We start from the raw sequence: 7,670 nt of genomic DNA, 5'->3' as shown, positions 1-7,670 counted from the left end.
AAAACTATATCAACATGAAAAAGGAAATAGAAACTATCAACAAGGGCCAAGAGGAAATGAAGAATACAATTTCTGAATTGAATAACACAGTAGAAGTAATCAAAAGCATACATGATGAAGCAGAGGATCGGATCAGCGAGCTGGAGGACAAAGTAGAAAAAAACACCCAGGAAGAGCAAGAAAAGGAAAACAGGCTCAGAAAGAATGAAGAGGGAAATGCAGGACAACATGAAACATAATAATATCTGTATAATAGGAATACCAGAAGGAGAAGAAGAAGAGCAAGGGATAGAAAACCTGTTTGAAAAAGTAATGATGGAAAATTTCCCTAATCTGATGAGAGAAAAAGTCACACAAATCCAGGAAACACAGAGAGTCCCAAACAAGAGGAACCCAAAGAGACCCACTGCAAGACACATCATAATTAAAATGGCAAATATCCAAGACAAAGAGAGGATCTTAAAGGCAGCAAGACAGAAACAGGAAGTAACATACAAGGGAGCCCCAATAAGATTAGCAACCGACTTCTCAATAGAAACGCTCCAAGCCAGAAGAGAATGGCAAAAAATATTCTAAGTAATGAGAACCAGAGGCCTGCAACCAAGACTACTTTACCCAGCACGACTCTCAATCAAGATAGAAGACCAAATAAAGAGTTTCCCTGACAAAAGAAGTCTAAAAGAATACAGCTCCACCAAACCAGCTCTGCAAGAGATGCTAAAGGGAATGCTTTAAGGAAAGGAAGGAAAAGAGAAAGAGAGAGGAACAGAGGCAGGAAAAAATGGCAATGAATAACACCCTATCGATAATAACCTTAAACATAAATGGATTAAATACTCCAATCAAAAGACATAGAATAGCTGAATGGATAAGAAAACATGACCCACACATATGCTCCCTACAAGAGACCCATCTCAGGACAGAAGACCTACACAGACTGAAAGTGAAGGGCTGGAAACAAATTTTCCAAGCAAATGGACAGGTAAAAAAAGCAGGGGTAGCAATACTCATATCAGACAAAATAGACTTCCAAAGAAGGGCCATAAAGAGAGACCCAGAAGGTCAATTCATAATACTCAAAGGAAGAATCCAACAAGAAGACATAAACATTGTAAATATATATGCACCCAACATAGGAGCACCCAAATACATAAAGGAAATCTTGGAGGAATTCAAGAAAGATATTGACAGCAACACAATTATAGTAGGGGACTTTAACACCCCACTATCAAAAATGGACAGGTCTTCCAAACAAAATATCAAGAAGGATATTGTGTCACTTAACAATACCCTAGAGGAAATGGAATTAAGTGATATATATATATAGAGCCTTTCATCCCAAAGAAGCAAAATGCATATTCTTTTCAAATGCACATCGAAAATTTTCAAAGATAGACCACATGATAGGACACAAAGCAAGCCTCAACAAATTCAAGAAAATTGAAATCATATCAAGCATTTTCTCTGACCACAAGGGACTGAAACTAGAAACCAACCCCAAAGGAAAAAACCCAAAACACTCAAAATCATGGAGACTGAATGGCATGCTATTAAACAATGAATGGGTCAAGAACGAGATTAGGGAAGAAGTCAAAAACTTTCTGGAAACAAATGAAAATGAACTCACAACAACCCAAAACCTATGGGACACAGGGAAGGCAGTCCTGAGAGGGAAGTTCATAGCAATACAGGCCTACCTTAAAAAGATAGAAACATTTCAAACAAACAACCTAACCCTACACCTACAAGAACTGGAGGTACAACAAAAAACACGGCCCAGAGCAAGCAGAAGGAAGGAAATAACCAAGATCAGAGCAGAGTTAAATGACATAGAGACTAAAAGCACAATTCTAAGGATCAATGAATCCAGGAGCTGGTTCTTTGAAAAGATAAACAAAATCGACAAGCCTTTAAGTAGTCTCATCAAGAAAAAAAGAGAGAGGATCCAAATAAACATAATTAGAAATGAAAGAGGAGAGATTACAACTGATACCAGAGAAATATAAAGGATTGTAAGAAATTACTATGAAGAACTGTACGCCAAGAAATTTGAAAACCTAGGTGAAATGGACACATTTCTAGAAAAAATGTAACCTTCCAAAACTGAATGAAGAAGAAGCAGAAAGCCTGAACAGACAATAACAGCAGACGAAATTGAAGCAGTCATCAAAAATCTCCCAGCACACAAAAGCCTTGGACCAGATGGTTTCACAGGAGAATTCTACAAAGCATTTAAGGAAGAGCTAACCCCTATCCTTCACAGACTATTCGAAAAAATCCAAACTGATGGAAGACTCCCAAACTCGTTTTATGAGGTCAGCATCATCCTAATCCCAAAACCAGATAAAGACACAACGAAGAAAGAAAACTTCAGGCCAATATCGCTGATGAACATAGACGCTAAAATTCTCAACAAAATATTGGCAAACCGCATCCAGCAATACATTAAAAAGATCATCCAACATGACCAAGTGGGATTCATCCGAGGGTTGCAAGGATGGTACAATATTCGCAAATCAATAAACATAATACATCACATCAACAACAGCAAAGACAAAAATCACATGATCATATCAATAGATGCGGAAAAAGCATTTGATAAGATACAGCACCCATTTCTGATAAAAACACTCAGCAAAGTGGGAATAGAGGTAGCATTCCTCAACATAATAAAGGCTATATATGAGAAACCTACAGCCAACATCATACTCAATGGACAAAAACTTAGAGCTTTCCCACTAAGATCAGGAACAGGACAAGGATGCCCTCTCTCACCACTCCTATTCAACATAGTATTGGAAGTCCTAGCCACAGCAATCAGACAAGAAAAAGCAATAAGAGCCATCCAAATTGGAAAGGAGGAAATGAAACTGTCACTGTTTGCAGATGACATGATAGTGTACATGGAAAATCCTATAGATTCCACCAAAAAACTACTCGACCTAATAAATGAATTTGGCAAAACAGCTGGATACAAAGTCAATACTCAGAAATCAAAGGCATTCCTGTATACCAACACGAAACTGCAGAAACAGAAATCAGGAAAAAAATCCCATTTGATATAGCAACAAGAAAAATAAAGTACCTAGGAATAAACCTAACCAAGGAGGTAAAAGACCTGTACTCAGAAAACTACACAACACTGAAGAAAGATATTAAGGAAGACACAAACAAATGGAAGCATGTACCATGATCATGGATTGGAAGAACTAACATCATCAAAATGGCCATACTACCGAGAGTAATTTATAGATTCAATGCCATCCCTGTTAGAGTACCCATGACATATTTCACAGATATAGAACAAACATTTCAGAAATTTATATGGAACCATAAACGACCCCGAATAGCTGCAGCCATTTTGAGAAAGAACAACAAAGCAGGAGGGATCACAATACCTGATATCAAACTGTATTACAAGGCCACTGTAATCAAAACAGCCTGGTACTGGCATCAAAACAGGCACATAGACCAATGGAACAGAACAGAGAGCCCAGAATTAAACTCAAGTCTTTACGGTCAATTAATATTTGACAAATGAGGCAGGAGCATAAAATGGAGCAAAAACAGCCTCTTCAACAGATGGTGTTGGGAGATCTGGACAGCTACGTTCAAAAAAATGAAACTCGATCACCAACTTACGCCATACACGAAAATAAACTCAAGATGGATAAAAGACTTAAATATAAGTCCTAACACCATAAAAGTCCTCGAGGAAAACATTGGCAGGAAGATCTCAGACATTCCATGCAGCGCCTTCCTCACAGACACATCCCCTAAAGCAAGGCACATAAAGGAAAGAATAAACAAATGGGACCTCATCAAAATAAAAAGCTTCTGCATAGCTAAAGAAAACAGCACCAAATTACAAAGAGAACCAACAGTATGGGAAAACATATTTGCCATGATACCTCAGACAAGGGCCTGATCTCCAAAATATATAAAGAACTCACATGACTCCACTCCAGGAAGACAAACAACCCAATTAAAAAATGGGCAAAGGACTTGAACAGACACTTCTCCAAGGAAGACATACAGAGGGCCCAGAGACATATGAAAAGATGCTCAGCATCACTGGCCATCAGAGAGATGCAAATTAAAACCACAATGAGGTACCATCTCACACCAGTCAGAGTTTCCAACATAAACACATCAACAAACCAATGTTGGAGAGGATGCAGAGAAAAGGGAACCCTAGTGCACTGTTGGTGGGAATGCAGACTGGTGAGGCCACTGTGGAAAACAATATGGAATTTCCTCAGAAAACTAAAAATGGAACTGCCCTTTGACCCAGCAATTCCGCTGCTGGGATTATACCCTAAGAACCCTGAAACACCCATCCAAAAGAACCTGTACACCCCAATGTTCATAGCAGCACAATTTACAATAGCCAGGTACTGGAAGCAACCTAAGTGCCCATCAGCAAATGAGTGGATACAAAAACTATGGTAAATTTACACAATGAAATTCTATGCAGCAGAGAGAAAGAAGGAGCTTATACCCTTTGCAATGTCATGGATGGAACTGGAGAGCATTATGCTAAGTGAAATAAGCCAGGTGGTGAGGGACAAATACCATATAATCTCACCTTTAACTGGAACATAATCAACAAAAGAAAAAAGCAAACAAAATATAATCAGAGACTTTGAAGTTAAGAACAGTCTAACAATAGCCAGGGGGGAGTGGGGAGGGGACAGTGGGAAGAGGGGATTACAGGAAGTACTATAAGGGACACATGGACCAAATCAAGGAGGAGGGGGGAGCTGGTGGAGGTAGGTGGGTTCAGCTGGGGTGGCGTGGAGGGATGGGGAGAAGAGGCATACAACTCTAATTGAATAACAATAAAAATTAAAAAATAAAATAAAATGGAATGAAAAAAAAAGAAGTGATTGATCTGTTTCTCCGTGCCTTCCTGTCTTTCTAAAAATAAATAAAGTCTTTTAAAAAAATAAAAAAAATTTTATTGTTATTCAATTACAGTTGTATGCGTTTTCTCCATATGATCTCACATTTAATGGAACATAATCAACAGAAGAAAAAAGCAAACAAAATATAACCAGAGACATTGAAGTTATGGGGGTTACAGAAGCCTCACTTTTTGTTTCAAAATTTCATTTTCTTAGGGAAATAATTTAAATACATGTAAAATAGAAAAATTAGTAGAATGAATTCCCTTCATTCAGCTTCAGCAATTTTCAACATTTTGCCAATCTTTCTTCATTCATTCTCCCCACTCCAAGTTTTGTTGAAGTCTTTTAACTCAAATGCTAGATATAATATTATGTTACTCAGTGTGAGTGTGCATCTCTAATAGAAAATTAATAATTTATTTTTATTATTTATTTTTATTTGAAGATTTTATTTTTTATTTAAAAATAGTTTAATTATTATTTACTTTTAGAGAGAGGGGAAGGGAAGGAGAAAGAGAGGGAAAGAAACACCAGTGTGTGAAAGAAATATGGATTGGTTGCCTCTTGCACAGCCCCAACTGGGGACCTGGCCCCCAACCCAGGCATGTGCCCTGACTTGGAATTGAACCTGCAACCTTTGGGTTCACAGGCTGGTGCTCAACCCACTGAACCACACCATCCAGGGCCAGGAAACTAATTTTTTTTTACATAACTACAATGCCATTATTATGATTTGCTAACTAACAATAATCCCTGAATGTAACTAAATGGTAATTCATGATCAAATTTTCCTGATTGGTTCAAGAAATATTTTTAAAATTGATTTTTTTCAAAGTAAGATGCAAAACAAATGTAACATTGCATTTTGGTTTTTATCTCATCTTAAGTCTCTTTTTAAAAATTTACATGTACATCAAAACAACATGATGTACACCTTAAATATATACAATTTTTATTTGCCAATTATACACCAATAAAGCTAGGAAAAATCTGTGTTTCTCATTTTTTCTCATCCTCTTTTATTGTTTCCTTTACTTGGTATTTTATTTTTTGCCAAGACACCAATATATTTTTCTAGTACATTCAAGATTAGATATTGTGGACTTCCTCATCCTCTTTAAAATGTCATTTATCATTAAAGAAAATAGATCATTTTTCCTATAAAATATTTTACATTCTGTATTTGGTTGATTGTTTCTTAGTGGTGACACTAAACTTGTTTTTCTATCTCCTATGCTCACCTTAAACTGGGAGTTAGAGTATAGTGTGAATAGGTTTAGATTTTATTTTTATTTTTGCCATCAAAATATCATAGGTAGCACTGTATGCTTCCTACTGCATCACATCAGGAGGCACACATATAGCTGTTCCAGTCTTAGTGATGCTAAAATTGATCAGTGGGTTCAGGTGGTATCAAATTGATCCCTCTATTATAAGTTTCCCCATCATCATTTTACCTAATCTTTTTTATCCATTCATAATCATTGTCCTAGATTAGTGGTATTCAAATAGATATGATTTTGTCCCCTAGGGGACATATGACAAAATCTGAAGACATTTTTGATTGTCATGACTGGGGAAGGAGTATGCTAATGGCATCTTGGAAGTAGGGGCCAGAGATGCTGCTAAAAATCCTAAAAAGCATAGGACAGCTCCCAATAAAGAGTTATCTTTCAGTTATCTTTGATAGATATCTTTAAAGAGTTATCTTTGGGACCAGATAAAGAGTTATCTGGCCCCAAATGTCAATAGTGCTGGAGTTGAGAAAGCATGGCCTAGATTTATTATTTCATTAGCAATTGTAAATGATGATATACTAACTCTACCACTCCTTCTGCATTTGCTCTCTGGAATTGTTGCAAAAGTAGAATATCATTAACTATTTGGTTACCCTGAAATATAGTTCATGTAGAAAAGGTGGGATACATTCTTGGTTTTTCCTTTTATTAATTTTTGTAATAATAATCTGTTGCCCTAGCATCATCTAGGGATGACCAATGTTTTTTAATGTCATTATGAACTCATGTATTTTATAAATTTATGCTTGATTATTGCAGATTTTTTTATGCTCTAATTGTCCCAATATAGGCAAGTGGGAACTCCCCTTCATCTTGGATCCCATGTTCTTTTGACATGACTACATTAGTTTGATGTTTCCCTTGCTTTTTGGCAAAACAAGATGTCCCAGGTTCATTTTGTACATGTCCTGTTATAGACCTGTGAATAATTATTTCTTCAAGGAGAATTAGTTTCTTTTGGTAAGAAATTATTTTAGAGACCACAACATGGACATCATTGCTACCATATTACCATTGCTGATATGTCTTTTCAGTGGACAAAGCTAGGAAATATTTATACTTTAGAAAGAGAAAAATAAATAAATCATAAGTTTATGTTTCTATAAATATTACATTTCTCAATTTTCTTACACAAAGGTAGCATATTATATACAATTTCTATACTTTGCTTTTTTCACTTATCAATATATCTTAGATAGTCTTCTTTTTTTTTAAGTTTGCAGGCTGGCACTTAATCCACTGAGCCACACCAGCCAGGGCCCTAGATATTATTCTTAATCATTATGTAGCATTCCATCTCATTCCATAGTATTCTACTTTATTTTATTTAAAAAAACCCCCACCTTTTTCCAGCTTTCCATTTTATGGACCCAATATAATTTATTCAACTGGTCCCCTAATGTTGGATTTTTTTTCCAGTCTTGTAATTACAGAGTGTTGCAGTGAACGTCCTTGTGCATAT

Source organism: Desmodus rotundus, chromosome X (assembly GCF_022682495.2).
Source record: "Desmodus rotundus isolate HL8 chromosome X, HLdesRot8A.1, whole genome shotgun sequence".
Taxonomy (NCBI): Eukaryota; Metazoa; Chordata; class Mammalia; order Chiroptera; family Phyllostomidae; genus Desmodus; species Desmodus rotundus.
This window is presented reverse-complemented; position numbering follows the sequence as displayed.